Raw genomic sequence first — 18,313 nt, 5'->3', positions numbered from 1 at the left:
GACATTAGTCAGGAAGAATCAATACGCAAAGAAGTGGGATACGGAAGTACTAAGGAATGACGAGATACGTTTGAAGTTCCCTAACGCTATAGATACAGCAATAAGGAATAGCGCAGTAGGCAGTACAGTTGAAGAGGAATGGACATCTCTAAAAAGGGCCATCACAGAAGTTGGGAAGGAAAACACAGATACAAAGAAGGTAGCTGCGAAGAAACCATGGGTAACAGAAGAAATACTTCAGTTGATTGATGAAAGGAGGAAGTACAAACATGTTCCGGGAAAATCAGGAATACAGAAATACAAGTCGCTGAGGAATGAAATAAATAGGAAGTGCAGGGAAGCTAAGACGAAATGGCTGCAGGAAAAATGTGAAGACATCGAAAAAGATATGATTGTCGGAAGGACAGACTCAGCATACAGGAAAGTCAAAACAACCTTTGGTGACATTAAAAGCAACGGTGGTAAAATTAAGAGTGCAACGGGAATTCCACTGTTAAATGCAGAGGAGAGAGCAGATAGGTGGAAAGAATACATTGAAAGCCTCTATGAGGGTGAAGATTTGTCTGATGTGATAGAAGAAGAAACAGGAGTCGATTTAGAAGAGATAGGGGATCCAGTATTAGAATCGGAATTTAAAAGAGCTTTGGAGGACTTACGGTCAAATAAGGCAGAAGGGATACATAACATTCCATCAGAATTTCTAAAATCATTGGGGAAAGTGGCAACAAAACGACTATTCACGTTGGTGTGTAGAATATATGAGTCTGGCGACATACCATCTGACTTTCGGAAAAGCATCAACCACACAATTCAGAAGACGGCAAGAGCTGACAAGTGCGAGAATTATCGCACAATCAGCTTAACAGCTCATGCATCGAAGCTGCTTACAAGAATAATATACAGAAGAATGGAAAAGAAAATTGAGAATGCGCTAGATGAAGATCAGTTTGGCTTTAGGAAAAGTAAAGGGACGAGAGAGGCAATTCTGACGTTACGGCTAATAATGGAAGCAAGGCTAAAGAAAAATCAAGACACTTTCATAGGATTTGTCGACCTGGAAAAAGCGTTCGACACTATAAAATGGTGCAAGCTGTTCGAGATTCTGAAAAAAGTAGGGGTAAGCTATAGGGAGAGACGGGTCATATACAATATGTACAACAACCAAGAGGGAATAATAAGAGTGGACGATCAAGAACGAAGTGCTCGTATTAAGAAGGGTGTAAGACAAGGCTGTAGCCTTTCGCCCCTACTCTTCAATCTGTACATCGAGGAAGCAATGATGGAAATAAAAGAAAGGTTCAGGAGTGGAATTAAAATACAAGGTGAAAGGATATCAATGATACGATTCGCTGATGACAGTGCTATCCTGAGTGAAAGTGTAGAAGAATTAAATGATCTGCTGAACGGAATGAACAGTCTAATGAGTACACAGTATGGTTTGAGAGTAAATCGGAGAAAGACGAAGGTAATGAGAAGTAGTAGAAATGAGAACAGCGAGAAACTTAACATCAGGATTGATGGTCAACAAGTCAATGAAGTTAAGGAATTCTGCTACCTAGGCAGTAAAATAACCAATGACGGACGGAGCAAGGAGGACATCAAAAGCAGACTCGCTATGGCAAAAAAGGCATTTCTGGCCAAGAGAAGTCTACTAATATCAAATACCGGCCTTAATTTGAGGAAGAAATTTCTGAGGATGTACGTCTGGAGTACAGCATTGTATGGTAGTGAAACATGGACTGTGGGAAAACCGGAACAGAAGAGAATCGAAGCATTTGAGATGTGGTGCTATAGACGAATGTTGAAAATTAGGTGGAGTGATAAGCTAAGGAATGAGGAGGTTCTACGCAGAATCGGAGAGGAAAGGAATATGTGGAAAACGCTGATAAGGAGAAGGGACAGGATGATAGGACACCTGCTAAGACATGAGGGAATGACTTCCATGGCACTAGAGGGAGCTGTAGAGGGCAAAAACTGTAGAGGAAGACAGAGATTGGAATGCGTCAAGCAAATAATTGAGGACGTAGGTTGCAAGTGCTACTCTGAGATGAAGAGGTTAGCACAGGAAAGGAATTCGTGGCGGGCCGCATCAAACCAGTCAGTAGACTGATGACCAAAAAAAAACGTTCTTTGCATAATTTATTTATTTATTTATTTTTTTTTTATGTCCAGAACGATTGACTGCTTCTCTGTCTTACAGATGTGGGCACATGAACCATTTTCATTTTGATGACCTTCCAGTTGCCGCAGTCTTCGTCCGTTGGCTACTGGTTCCACAACATGGCGTGGCTTGTAGAACTTTACTTAGGGACGTTGCTTATTGATTTTCCTCTCCATGTAAGAGATGTTCAGTTTTTATCAGATTTGCCTTTCATGTAGTGGAATGTTACTGTGAAAATAAGCAGAAGATATTTACTGCTACTACATCCAATACGTTTCTCCATAAGACAAAGTACCATCTCTTTCACGGTCTCTCGCAATTGCAGATACTTGCTTTCTCATCAAAATAATCAGCTCCTGATGTACATTAATTGTAGAATAATGTTGTTTTTACGGCTTTCGTCTACTTTTGCAGAGACTTAAGCTACATCACACATCTATTCTTTTTGCCAACAGAAGGTCCAAGATGCAACTCCAGGCGGGTGTAAAAATGAATATGCGCAACGGAAAATAATAAACACTAAAATGATGATTTGGTCCTGTCTGACTACCCCCTGAAGCACATCTTACAATCTCTTAATGCTCTTTTTTACGTATAAATTACAATCTAAATATAAATGAATGATGAAGGCAACTAATACTACTAAATGATAAACGTTGTTGTTCAATATATATTTATTATAGATTAAAATCAGCCCTTTAAGTACAATTGTCAATATTGCCCAACTCTGCCCCTTTTTATGACTGCGCCGTCTAATATCACTAACGCGAAATGACTGACATCATCTACGTGCTTAACACTAGAGGACACTACTTTCAAAGATGATATACGGCTGTGTGGAACCTCAGTGGTAATAAACTGACATGATCACAGCTGTTTGGCGTTATAGCCCTAATAAGCCGAAGCAGTTTGCGATATCACAATATGTACTGCATCCAGTGTGTCGAGGTGATGGTTCTCATACTCGTCCGCGACGATGGAAGAACTCCAGCCACAAATAAACGCTTTCAACCACTAGGATGGCAGAAGGCGGTCCTCTGACTAATATATTCTAATACTGTCTTCTCCTCTCTGTGTTCTACAGACGAGAAACGCGAACTCCCAGCCACAAGGACGGAGTTCAGATAGCGTCTCAACGTAAGTATAGGCAGAATAAGTGCTCTCAATTACTGAACGCTGCGTACTCAATGACGACTTCCAACCCAGAGGTGAAGTCCAGAATCGTATAGGTTCGCAACAGTACAGTGCCTAATTGCTCTAACTATAAACTCTCCTGAGAGCAAAGACAGCAAGTCCGTCTGTACCTACAAAGCTGATACCGAGCGACCGTCACACACGGGCGCTCACAGCGGAAGACCTCGTCTCTCCACTGCTGGCTTCCCAGTAAGGCTCGGCTCCCCACCCTCGTAATTCTGAAAACGAATCGTATTCCCGAAACCACGGAATATTCTCCTTCTCTACAGATTCTTCCGAACGCCGAACAACCATATCTTAGTCTTTTGTCGTCCAGCGCGGAAAGTTTGCGAGGAAAAACCTATACTCGTACAATGGTACACTTCTGAGAAAAAATCCTTGGAAATAACCCAGCCTGCGTGGTTTCTGAGGTGCCGCTTCTTCGTTCCTCTCACCTGCGTCTAAGATTTGCAGAGTTCCCGGTTATCCCTCCAGTCCTGCTACAATAGCGGTGTGCCGTCACCCTATTGTGCTCCAGAGCCCAGGTGCCACGACGTCTGTCTAGCTACTTCCTGTTTTTAAGCAGGACCGACACCTGTGCGGGCCTTCCACCCAGAGCTTGAGTTCTGCCTGCCGTTTCATCTCCAGTGGCGTTCCAACCTGTACTACACTCCTGGAAATTGAAATAAGAACACCGTGAATTCATTGTCCCAGGAAGGGGAAACTTTATTGACACATTCCTGGGGTCAGACACATCACATGATCACACTGACAGAACCACAGGCACATAGACACAGGCAACAGAGCATGCACAATGTCGGCACTAGTACACTGTATATCCACCTTTCGCAGCAATGCAGGCTGCTATTCTCCCGTGGAGACGATCGTAGAGATGCTGGATGTAGTCCTGTGGAACGGCTTGCCATGCCATTTCCACCTGGCGCCTCAGTTGGACCAGCGTTCGTGCTGGACGTGCAGACCGCGTGAGACGACGCTTCATCCAGTCCCAAACATGCTCAATGGGGGACAGATCCGGAGATCTTGCTGGCCAGGGTAGTTGACTTACACCTTCTAGAGCAAGTTGGGTGGCACGGGATACATGCGGACGTGCATTGTCCTGTTGGAACAGCAAGTTCCCTTGCCGGTCTAGGAATGGTAGAACGATGAGTTCGATGACGGTTTGGATGTACCGTGCACTATTCAGTGTCCCCTCGACGATCACCAGTGGTGTACGGCCAGTGTAGGAGATCGCTCCCCACACCATGATGCCGGGTGTTGGCCCTGTGTGCCTCGGTCGTATGCAGTCCTGATTGTGGCGCTCACCTGCACGGCGCCAAACACGCATACGACCATCATTGGCACCAAGGCAGAAGCGACTCTCATCGCTGAAGACGACACGTCTCCATTCGTCCCTCCATTCACGCCTGTCGCGACACCACTGGAGGCGGGCTGCACGATGTTGGGGCGTGAGCGGAAGACGGCCTAACGGTGTGCGGGACCGTAGCCCAGCTTCATGGAGACGGTTGCGAATGGTCCTCGCCGATACCCCAGGAGCAACAGTGTCGCTAATTTGCTGGGAAGTGGCGGTGCGGTCCCCTACGGCACTGCGTAGGATCCTACGGTCTTGGCGTGCATCCGTGCGTCGCTGCGGTCCGGTCCCAGGTCGACGGGCACGTGCACCTTCCGCCGACCACTGGCGACAACATCGATGTACTGTGGAGACCTCACGCCCCACGTGTTGAGCAATTCGGCGGTACGTCCACCCGGCCTCCCGCATGCCCACTATACGCCCTCGCTCAAAGTCCGTCAACTGCACATACGGTTCACGTCCACGCTGTCGCGGCATGCTACCAGTGTTAAAGACTGCGATGGAGCTCCGTATGCCACGGCAAACTGGCTGACACTGACGGCGGCGGTGCACAAATGCTGCGCAGCTAGCGCCATTCGACGGCCAACACCGCGGTTCCTGGTGTGTCCGCTGTGCCGTGCGTGTGATCATTGCTTGTACAGCCCTCTCGCAGTGTCCGGAGCAAGTATGGTGGGTCTGACACACCGGTGTCAATGTGTTCTTTTTTCCATTTCCAGGAGTGTAGTATAGGCAATCATTCATTACGCCGTTCTGATAATAAAGACAATCCGTCACCTTTCATGGAATAAGCGTTAACAATTATTTACCAGGCGTAAGTCACAATGTCAGTCTCCTTTAAATATTCATATATACGATATACAACCTATTAAATGATACCTAATTGTGGTTGTAGTTCACGGCAAAGTATGTGGATGAGTGATTGTAAGGTGCGAAATTATAGCCACCTTACAAAGGTACAACTTTCAGACGAAACTGACGATTATAAAAGTTGTCAGGCCATGGAAACCTTAATTTTAAGTGGATTCTCGTTTTTGTTTAGTTACTCTATCTCTTAATGGACGAGGTGCAATTTTCATGATTCTTTGTACTCGTATTGTGCTTACTGATGGCAATGGTTTACTCGGTTGAGTTCCATCATGAACGATAAGGAAATCAGCAATTCTGCGATCTGTATCATCTAATTTTTCATTTATCACTTCATCTGAGACGATAGAAGACATGGACTCATTGTTCTGATGACCATCAGTGGCTGAATCTCTGCTGCCAACGAGAGCTTCATCTTCAAATCATTCAGTAATAAATTGGTTTAACGTTCTGATCAGTTGTGCTGTTCTTCTCTCTTTACACTCAGTATGGTATATAATTATGTTATAAGTAAGGAATAATAGTATCTTACACACTTATTCTGTTTATGATACCAAAATTTATGCTCATCCAAAAATGGTTTGACATTGAGAAGTTCTCTTACCTTCAGTTGAGTATTGGGATGCAACTTTTACGGGATGCAACTTTTACAATGTTTCTGACCTCTCAGTAAATGTACTATTGTGCCAAACTGATAACTGTTATCAGTAATCTAGCTATTTTAACATATCAATCTGGTAAAATATAAAGGGTGTAAAAGACGTATATCAAGCATTATTCAAGTAGCAGTCAACAAACAATGTCATTTCTGAAGACAGTAGATTTATTTCCAAGCATTACGCAATTCGTCAATTAATATAAATAAATTTTAAGACTGAAATGAAACTTGCTGGCAGATTAAAACTGTGTACTGGACCGAGACTCGAACTCGCAGGGAAGGTGCTCTGCCATCGGAGCTACCGAAGCACGTCCTCACAGCTTCTCTTCCGCCCGTACCTCGCCTCCTACCTTCCAAACTTCACAGAAGCTCTCCTGCGAAACTTGCATAACCAGCCATTCTGGAAGAAAGAATTCTGCGGAGACATGGCTTAGCGACAGCCTGGAGGATGTTTCCAGAATGAGATTTTCAAGCCGCGAAAGCCCAAGGTCCCGAGATTGGGTCTCGATCCACCACACAGTTTTATTCTGCCAGGAAGTTTCATATCAGTGCACACTCCGCTGCAGTGTGAAAATCACATTCTGGAAATTTTAAGACTGTTTTTTGAGACACTGAAACGCTGCCGGGTCTAAAAGACGCCTGTTATGGATCAAAGGGTAGATTTCTGTTGAGCCAAAGAGACATTAGAGGTATGGTTTAAGTAGATGTGACGTATTTTCTCTGATCGTTTCCGCTGCTATCTCGGGACTGCGGTGATGCGACACTGTACGCTGGTGTCTCCGTAAGTGAGGGTTTCCTTTCAGGTCATCTCTAGTAGCGTAAGCTAGAATGTGTAACAATTGGCATAGTTTGAGATTCTAATACCTTTCTTTTCAGGCATAACCAGTGCAAAGCGTGCACATAAATCATTTCACTTAGGAAGTAATATTATGTTTATTAATATTCCATTTCTTTAGCTTGATTCTTTGTCCCGCTACAACTTAGCAGGGGAAGAGCATTTTAACCAGTCTATACTTCGACTTAGAATGTGTCTCTATGTGTGAGGGCACTGTATGTTTTCCTTCTGCTCGTGACAAAATTGCAGAACTAGCACTCCTGAAAGACATGGCTTAGCCACGGCCTGAGGATGTGTCCAGAATGAGGTTCGCAGGAGAGCTTCTGTAAAGTTTGGAAAGTAGGAGACGAGATACTAGCAGAAGTAAAGCTGTGAGGAGGGTGCGTGAGTCGTGCTTGGGTAGCTCAGATGGTAGAGCACTTGCCTGCTAAAGGCAAAGGTCCCGAGTTCGAGTCTCGGTCCGGCACACAGTTTTAATCTGCCAGGAAGTTTCACAAAAAATACTGATTAGCTAAAAAGAGCATAATTAAACAATCGCCAGCCCACTAGGTCAAAGAATCTACATAATCTTAAGAAAGATTTAAGCAAATATTCACTGGCATGGCAACAGAAGCTTTTCACATTTTTCCACAACGCAACAGTACACGAGAAAATAAATGAATCGGAAAGCACTGAGTTTTCAGTTACTTATTCTGAAATACTGAATTTTGAAAGTAAAGTTAACTGAAGTTACTGGTTACATGAATGACTGGCGCTATCTAAAACTTGGTTATCTAAAAAATGACTTTCAGTAACCTCAGTGTAACGGAGTGCAATATTTAGAAAAAGGCAAGCAGTTTACTTTTGATTGTTGAAAGATTAAACTGAATTTACTTTATTCAAATGAGCAACTGCTTTTACTTTTAATATAAAAGCAATAAAATACATACCAATCAGCAGAAGTCACTAGCTAAGCTACATACAGAATAAATGAAATTGCGCACTCTTACTTTGTGCTGTATCTTTAGATATTAGTTTGGCAACGAAATTTTTCGTTACTTTAAGTGAATGAAGTTAATACTCAAAATTGCAAATTATTTAAGCCTCTTTTATGCAATACCAGAATGAACAGTTGCTGAGGCAGAAAATTTAGACTGAAACTAGTCATTAGTAAACAAACAAAACAAACAAAAATAGTTAATTAATTTTCATATCTTTTTCGACACACGGCGATTGCAGGTAATGGAAAGGGACCGTGCCTGGTCAAAATGTCTCAGGACAATGACAACACAGGGTTTCAAATGAGCCGGCCGAAGTGGCCGTGCGGTTAAAGGCGCTGCAGTCTGGAACCGCAAGACCGCTACGGTCACAGGTTCGAATCCTGCCTCGGGCATGGATGTTTGTGATGTCCTTAGGTTAGTTACGTTTAACTAGTTCTAAGTTCTAGGGGACTAATGACCTCAGCAGTTGAGTCCCATAGTGCTCAGAGCCATTTGAACCATTTTTGGTTTCAAATGGCTCTGAGCACCGTGCGACTTAACTTGTGAGGTCATTAGTCGCCTAGAACTTAGAACTAATTAAACCTAACTAACCTAAGGACATCACACACATCCATGCCCGAGGCAGGATTCGAACCTGCGACCTTAGCGGTCGCTCGGCTCCAGACTGTAACGCCTAGAACCGCACGGCCACTAAGGCCGGCAAACACAGGAGTCCTACAGGTTTTAACTATTGCAGGTTATTGTTCAAGTTAGTCATACTTTGTGAAAGAAATGCCATCGAGTAATAGTTAGTTACATTTCTCACGATGCTGTAGCTGTGCGACGAGGAATGTAGGCGAAGACAGTGCTGAGCTGCCGCGTTTGCTACAGATGCTGTCTGAGAATCCCGAGTCGTCTCCAGAGCCACGGATAATTAGGGGAAAGGCAACAGTTAGAACCGCAGTTTCCACCGCCCTGCCGTCCTCTCCTATCATGCTCTCAATACTCGCGCGTTAACGAATTAAGTGCATCTAAACCGGCGCGATTACAGCTGCACACAGTAGTCTGTCGCAGCTCCCAGCAAACACTTCCACTCTCTTTCATGACTCAAGCAGTTCTCCTTCCTCTCTTCTCGCAGCGCGACTGAGTCTCTCCATACGGATAGATAAACAATGGCACAGCTACTGTCGTTTCGTCGTTGCTATCGATCCATTAAATTAAAGTTCCCTTGGCTAGTACCCAACAATTTACAATATTTACATTGCAGTTCCAATCAGTTATATACACTCACAAATAAATACACTATTACACCCATTACAAATTAAATATACACAACCGGCCATTAAAATTGCTACACCACGAAGATGACGTGCTACAGACGCCAAATTTAACCGACAGGAAAAAGATGCTGTGATATTCAAATGATTAGCTTTTCAGAGCATTCACACAAGGTTGGCGCCGGAGGCGACACCTACAACGTGCCGATAAGAGGAAAGTTTCCAACCGTTTTCTCATACACAAACAGCAGTTGACCGGCGTTGCCTGGTTAAACGTTGTTGTGATGCCTCGTGTAAGGAGGAGAAATGCGTACCATCACGTTTCCGACTTTGATAAAGGTTGGATTGTAGCCTATCGCGATTGCGGTTTATCGTATCGCGATTCTGCTGCTCACGTTGGCCGAGATCCAATGACTGTTAGCAGAATATGGAATCGGTGGGTTCAGGAGGGTAATAGGGAACGCCGTGCTGGATCCGAACGGCCTCGTATCGCTAGCAGTCGAGATGACAGGCATCTTATGCGCACTGCTGTAACGGATCGTGCAGCCACGTCTCGATCCCTGACTCAACAGATGGGGACGTTTCCAAGACAACAACCATCTGCACGAACAGTTCGATGTTTGCAGCAGCATGGACTATCAGCTCGGAGACCATGGCTGCGGTTACCCTTGACGCTGCATCACAGACAGGAGCGCCTGCGATGGTGTACTCAACGACGAACGTGGGTGCACGAATGGCAAAACGTCATTTTTTCGGATGAATCCAGGTTCTGTTTACAGCACCATGATGGTCGCATTCGTGTTTGGCGACATCGCGGTGAACGCACGTTGGAAGCGTGTATTCGTCATCGCCGTACTGGCGTATCACCCGGCGTGATGGTATGGGGTGCCATTGGTTACACATCTCGGACACCTCTTGTTCGCATTGACGCCACTTTGACCAGTGGACGCTACATTTCAGATGTGTTACGCCCCGTAGCTCATTCGATCCCTGCGAAACCCTACATTACAGCAGGATAATACACGACCGCATGTTGCAGGTCCTAACGGGCCTTTCTGGATACAGAAAATGTTCGACTGCTGCCCTGACCAGAGCATTTTCCAGATCTCTTACCAATTGAAAACGTCTGGTCAATGGTGGCCAAGCAACTGGCTCTTCACAATACGCCAGTCACTAGTCTTGATGAACTGTGGTAACGTGTTGAAGGTGCATGGGCAGCTGTACCTGTACACGCCATCCAACCTCTGTTTGACTCAATGCCCAGGCGTATCAAGGCCTTTATTACGGCCAGTGGTGGTTGTTCTGGGCACTGATTTCTCAGGATCTATGCACCCAAATTCCGTGAAAATGTAATCACATGTAAGTTCTAGTATAATATATTTGTCCAATGAATACCCGTTTATCAACTGCATTTCTTCTTGATATAGCAGTTTTAATGGCCAGTAGTGTACTTTCTGTAACGAAGCCTACAGATTCAGAATTAGAAGTACAGTACAAGTTGACAACGGATATTAAACGGCGAAAAATTTTGAATGATGGAAAGGTATCCTACCTATATTTTCGATGTTACAACGTGTTCTATTGAGTAATGAGTTGCCCTTGTGGCAATGATTTTCACTTAAGATCTTTTTCTGTACTTTGCCCAGAAAATAAATTTTCATTAATTGAAATCAACGGGGAAAGTTGAATTTTTGTGCTGGACTGTGATTCGAACTGGTTATCATCTCCTACTTACAAGGCAGAAGCTCTGACCACTGAGCCGTCCAAACACAGTGCTCATTGCAACTGCATTGACTACCCAAGCACGCCTCCTGTAAGAGACAAATTCTCACCTTATCCACACACTGCAAATGTAGTGCCCCTTCCCCATTATCTTTATTACTTGCAGCACTTCCCCGATTCCCGTAAGAGTTCTAGCTTCGTGTGCATCTGCTCTGAAGCGATCATTGGCCATCTCGCCTTGACTATATATATGCTGTGTCTCTTTTATCGGACGTGTTTGAAAGAACATACACCATTTTTGATCCAGCAAAGATTACGAATTTTCAGTTTTATTCATTGATTTCAATCAATGTCCACTCGTAGCCAAGGTCTGTAATTTCTGGATCTAAAATGGCGTCTGTTCTTTCAAACATGTCTGAAAGAACAAACATAACACACACACATATATAAGGCGAGATGACCAATGATCTTTTGAGTACAGATGCACACCAGGATCGAACTCTAATGGGAATCGGCGATATGCCACGACTAATGAGGATAATCGGCAAGGGGCACTACGGCTTAGTGTGTGGATAAGTTGAGAATTTAGATCTGATGGCAGGTGTGCTAGGGTTGTCCATCCAGTTGCAATAACCACTGCCTCCAGATGTCTCATTGGTCACTCCAGTTTCACAGTCATGCAGTACAGACATACAGAGTGTTTCCGCCTGGGGAGCGCGTACCCTCGCTGTTGTTAGCTTCAGCGTCTGTCACTTACATATTACTTATGTGTGCTAGAAGCATGGCCGATCGTTTCCGAGAATCCACACTAAGATTCACATCCTGCAATGATTACACGCAACCAAAGGCTTTGGAAATGGAACGCTTTCTATCTGACATAGCTAAGATCCCAGCTTCGTTTGGGCACCCATTTGTCCACCTGAAGCAGTACCATGTACAAGAAAGTAGTCAATGGTGGGACATGCGAAAGAATAGTTCGTGACGTCAGACAAGGACTATGCTTATGCCACACCAACAGCAACGTCGGTGCAGTCACTGTCGAACACACAGGCTTGGGCTTGCGCACCATACGAGATTAGTAGGGTAAGGACGGCATGAGCGTAAGTTTTATATCAAATTGATATGCATATAAATTAAATTGATCGATTAATTATTCCACCCAACCAATCGCACCCCCTCCCCCCGCCCACTCCCATCCCCAGATGATGTCACGCTTTTCCCTCAGCCGGCACAGGGATCCCCGCATCCTCCCTCCCCCCCTCTCCCTACACACTTCTCCACACTTCTCCATCTATCCTATTGGCGGGAATTTCGAATTTTGGCTGGAATTTCGACTTTTGGTGGTAATTTCTTTGTCCCAGGGCTGTGCGGCGTTCCACCCCACCTGTACCCGGGGTTTGGCGGGAAATTAAAAATGGCAGTGCCCTTTTCTGGGACTCGAACCCCAGTCCTTGTGGATGGAAAGACCTGGTGCACCCCCAGCATATGGAAACTGCCCAGGTGCAGGAGAGGAAAGTTAGATTAGTGTACATTATTTATTTTGGCTGAGAAACTGAAGTAAAGATCGGTCCTAATTACATAATTAATCCTAAAGAGTGGGCCTTAATTACTCAACTATATGTACAGCGCTACAGAAGGACTGCCTAATCCGCAATACAGCTCAAAAACTGACGACGCCCTACAACTGGAAATATCCTGCTGGGACAAAACTTCACAATACGACTCGAAACTAGTGACAGACGCACTCAGACTCTACCCTACACCTACAAGCTGGCAGGAAAAAGGCTGCGGCGGAAGTTACTATCTTTATTGTGTTTTTTTTTTTAATGTGAAATATATTCAACTGACGGGATGCTAGTGTTGGACAGAGAGGAGTTTAGTAAGTATATTACCTGTAAGCATACAGCTGAGGGCTGTATCTATCGCTCTTTGACGTCAGAGTTCGTTACACTCACCTACTCGGCAATCACCTTGCAGCCCAGGTAATCAAAGCCAATACATGCTATTGCGACTGATGGAAAATGCATCACTGTTCTAATCACACATCAAAATTCTCATGAAAGAAACCAGCACTCGTAATGAACAGGTGGTAATGCGACGCATGTACTGGGGAAAATCTTCGTCCCACAAGACTGGAGAGAGGGCAGTAATTGAAAGAGCATTCACCTCGATGGGCGCTCACGAACTAACCGACTTGGAGGCAGCCTTCCCCCCCCCCCCCGCCCCCCCGCTTGTCATCACCCGCCTCCATCCCTCCCTCTCCTCACTGCAGGTAGGGATAGAGGCCTGTTCTATCTTATCGCTGGTGGTTCACGAAGAAATACTGCTGGTGAAATTGGTATACTGTCTCCAGTCTGCTGAAATTAGTCAAAGATAGATAAAAGGCGAGAGGAGAATGCTTTTTGCTATCTATTAAGATTGGACTACTCTGGAATGTAGCATCTTGGGGTTTTGTAACATTAGATATTGAGAGTCAGTAATAGAGGGGAGCAAAAGGTCTTATCCTTGTGAATTCGAAAGTGGCTATGTCATAACGCAGAGTGCTCCATCCTGGAATCGAACCAGCCACCCTCAGGTTTGGTGGTGTTCATCAAGCTCCAGGTTCACAGGTGACCCATTTGGTGAGGCCACAGTCCATTTGCCTTCACCAGTCACCTGGGTAAGTACCACTTGAACTTCGTTCTGGTAACAGCTGGGGTGGCATCTTCTTTGTTGATCTATTGGCGCCGTAGTGGCATCTTCTTCTGCTAAGTTATTGCAGCGAAGTATGACATCCGCTGACTAAATATCGGTCTGTCCCTCCAAGCGGGATTTCTTTGTTTCTTCTTTTTTCCCTCAAAGGAGCCTCTCATACTAATTTGTTGGAGGTATTTATTTGGTGTTTTCGCCAATGTCGCGGAGTACCTAGGGCGGCAACTGACTCTTCAGTCGTTGAACTATGCTTCTCACATTGGGCAGAAATGTGATCAACATCGACACACATGCCAGCTTCCCTTGCTTTACCTCTATGCTGGCATGTTCGAGCACTGCCCTGTCGTTCTGCTCGGCATCGCCAGATATGTCACACACATGAGTTCAGTATGATGACAGTTCCTGAAGCACCACCCACTGATGCGCAAACTGCGCTGGTCATTGTTCTCCTTGGAAGTATTGCCCATCTGCTCGGTCACTGATCTGTCCAAGTTGTGGCTGCTTCTGTGCAAACACTGCTGGTCATCGGCCTCCTTGTTCGATTGCTGCTATTTCCGAGTATTGTAGCTTAAGGTGTCAAGGTGTCAAAGTCTCTAAAATGTTCCCTTAATGGATAATAAGTCTTTACGTATTTTTCTGCCTGATCTCTGCTATGAACAACCATAAATAAGACATTATTATTATATACTCTATAGGAACGACAACAAAATTCCGGAGAACTCTCCAGATCACTTTTTCAAATGTCCGCTGCTTGGAGAACAGGCAGACTGCCTCTGCCACCTCTGCCAACCACAGCCCCTGTCGTACCTGAGAACACAGTCGTCCCCAGCTGTTGGGGAGAGATTCCACGAGAATAGGTACGGAAGGTTTCTATAAGGTTTATGAGCAAAATCAATGTAGTTTTGAGAGAACTATGTTGCATCCAAACTTCAGCCAGTTATGCCACACCTTGTAATAGAACCTCCTATAGTATTTTACCGCATATCTCTCTCCCTACATCTAAAAAAAAGGACACACACACACACACACACACACACACACAGGCGCGCGCGCACACACAAACACTGGACTGTCCCCACATCGTCACCACAAGCGAACCCCAGTCTGTAAAGGAGAACACTTTGCCGGTCAGTGTGGCCGAGCGGTTCTAGGCGCTTCAGTCTGGAACCGCGCGACCGCTACGGTCGCAGGTTCGAATCCTGCCTCGGGCATGGATGTGTGGGATGTCCTTAGGTTAGTTAGGTTTAATTAGTTCTAAGTTCTAGGGGACTAATGACCTTAGATATTAAGCCCCATAGTGCTCTGAGCCATTTGAACCATTTGAGAACACTTTCATTTAACGTCAACACCTCTCTTATAATCGAGCATCTATTAAAAAGAACACAATCGCGACGATAATAAATGTTCTCTTTCCATGAAAATAAGGGCAGTCCATTTTCTTTTAGTTTATGAGCAGAATCGGTATAGGTTTTACATTCGACTGCAGGATACAATTCGTTTCTCAGTATTTTCCAACAACCTGCACCACCGCCTATTACAAATGAACAGGCTATACATCCCCTATACACGTCCAACCTGTGTAAAACTGGGAAAAAAACTTCCACTATTTTGTGGCGATGACTGCCAATCACCGCAGAATGTCCACGTTATTTCGAAACTGTCATCGGAGTACAGAAAAAGCGAGAATTTAAACTCCAAAGAAAAAACATCTATGTTAGTTTCTTTCAACCTGATGGACAAATTACACGATCTGAGCGCGTCTCTCAGTTTCAAATCAGTGCCTGTAAATAAACTGTCATGCACGTGTATTACAAACTCTTCAGAAATGTGAAATAACATTAGAGAATACAATCTTTCACGCCATTGGCTCACATGTTGGTGAAAAAACAATCATTTTATGTTCGACAACAACATCCTATAATTCAAGAGGAAGCTGCTGTTTTGTACACTATGACAAGTTCCTTTTCTCCAACGCAAAGCTGTATCACACCTGCGTTTACAGATCAAATTGTGAGAGCTTGTCTTGTAATAGAACATTCTATAAGATTTTACCACATCTCTCTCACTTCCATTACACCAAAAACAATTACAATCTGCGTGCTTACATTTGACATTTTTGTTCCATAACTCCTCTCTATCCACATGTCTGTAAAGTTTCTGTCATGCAGCAGATTCTTGCATTATAGTTTTGTAAGTAATTTGATGATCACAGTCTGTTTCACCCAATCTTCTCACATGTCGGGAAAAAAAACACTATCATTTCTAGGTTTCACAACGAGCTATAATTCAAGTGCTGTCTAGTTTACAATTAGAGGTTATGAAGTATGAAATAACGCAGGACGTGCGGTAACACCTGTTTTTTAAACACTTAATCTTGACGATAATAACAAAAACACTCATGATTCCACAAGAATAGATAAGGAAGCTTTCTATTAAATTTATGAGCAAAATCAGTGTAGTTTTGAGAGAACTATGTGCATCTAAACTTTAACAAGTTAAGCCAGTCCTTGTAATAGAAGTTCCTATAGTATTTTACTGCATGACTCTCCCCCAACATATAAAAAAAAACAAATACCGTCTTCGTCTTGACATCGAGCATGTTACATATATGTGTACCACTTCATTGGAGCACGTGGTCAGTGCTCGAAGTCACTTGCACAGATCTGCGTAAAGTTTTGTCGACTGTGCTGGAGGAAGACCATATCCAAAGTACTATCGATCTTTTTTTCCAGCGTGTGACCGCAGCCATGTACACTATCCTACAGTTTGTTTTTCTACCATGACATCAAGATCTGTGTCAGTCGCTAAACTGATATTGACATGTTTCGATCCCTTGGTTCTCACAGAAATCTGAGCATCGCATGGTGTAAACTAGGAAGCTCAAGCAACACAGAAGTTGGTAGAAATAAAACACACAGGTGATGTTTTTCATTGACAAAAATGGGGAATACATTGCAAAATAACGAAACTGGAAGAGTTTGGGGCACTGTTGAGCGTTTCCAACAGCTATCCAAAGACGATGACCTATACAGTTAATCTCATCTTCCACAGCGATGGGGTAATGGATGCCTCAGTGTTCTATATCGAAGTGCAGTCATTGGGGTCATGTAAATGATTATTGTTCCGGTGCTGACCAACACCAGAAGGTGCCGTTCACAACATGCATGAGTTAGGAGAAATAAAAAGAGGTACTGTTTCCTTAGGGGTGCAAAAAAATAAGAAAGATAAAAACATGTGGAGGGCATCACAGCATATGGAAATCTGACGAGTCTGCAGCACTGAAGAACACTTCCAAACAACTGTCTGAAAGAGATGACCTCTACATTTAATCCCATACTTCACACTGACAAGTAGCAGATATCCAGGGTTCTACCAAGGCTCGCTTCATTTCAACCATGTGGTGGGAGTCAATCATTATATGGTAATCTACAGTGTACCAGTGGACGGACGGGATGGGAAAGAAACTGTTGATATGGGGAGATGTACAGTAATACACACCGCATTTGATAGTGCGAGCAGTCTTGGCAATTTTACCAGTTGCTCTGTAATTTCATCATCAGCAAATGACACTGCAACATGTATCAAAATTTCTGTATCATCGCTAAATCACCCATCCACTACTTTGTAAGTGTCATATACTAGATTGTGAATGCAGAAAGATGACTGTGCATACATCCAATCGGTCATACACTTCAAAGTATACCATTATGATAAAGCAGAATGCTTCCCAGTTTCTGTAGCATCGCTAAATCACCCCTCCACTACTCTGCAGAAGCAATATACTAGATTCTGAATGCACCTAGGTGACTGTGCAGTACGTCCATTTGACCATATTCACCGAAGTCTACCAGACAGCTCCTATACCGACGCAGTTAGGTTAGTAGTGGGACAACCTTCTTGTCAGCTCACGTTGCATTGTTGCCAAATTTATTCAAGATGGCGGCGATGACGTCATTCAAGATGGCGGCATGTAGACTTGGCAACAGCGCAAGACGTCATCCAAGATGGCGGATTTTGGCGGGAAAATAGGCCAATTGTGCTACACCCACTAACCTAACCTCAAGAAAAAATGGCGCGAATATTGAATTTTGGCGGGAAAATACTTATTCTGCTTAACGCAGACTGTAAAATTGTTGCGCTACTTCTGGAGACGCATTGCCACAAGATACTGCCTTGTATTCTATCCCCAGGACAGGCAACTTCGGGTGGCTCAGTTAATATATAAACGGCCACAGGGAAACGTCGCGATTTTATTGCACTGGCAGAGGCATGTAGATACTGTGCCATAGTGGTTGCCATTGATTTTGACAGCGCATTTGGCAAGGTGCGTCATCTTTTTCTACTCTCCATAATGGACCGAATGGGTTTCCCACGCCCTATAGTGCTATCATCCAGCGACTGTACGGCAGCGTTGAATCCCTGATTCAAGTCAAGGGCTATGTGAGGGGACCATAGACCCCTATATAAGCCAAGGCTGCCCCTTTTCGACACTATTTTGTGCCATAACCCTGGAGCCACTCATCGGAATCCTGACGATGCACCCATCTGGTCTGACTGTGACAACACACTTTTTGTTGTCATGTGTACGTGGTCGACCTCCTCCT

The sequence above is a fragment of the Schistocerca nitens genome, chromosome 1 (genome assembly GCF_023898315.1).
Source record: "Schistocerca nitens isolate TAMUIC-IGC-003100 chromosome 1, iqSchNite1.1, whole genome shotgun sequence".
NCBI classification, from domain to species: Eukaryota; Metazoa; Arthropoda; class Insecta; order Orthoptera; family Acrididae; genus Schistocerca; species Schistocerca nitens.
This window is presented reverse-complemented; position numbering follows the sequence as displayed.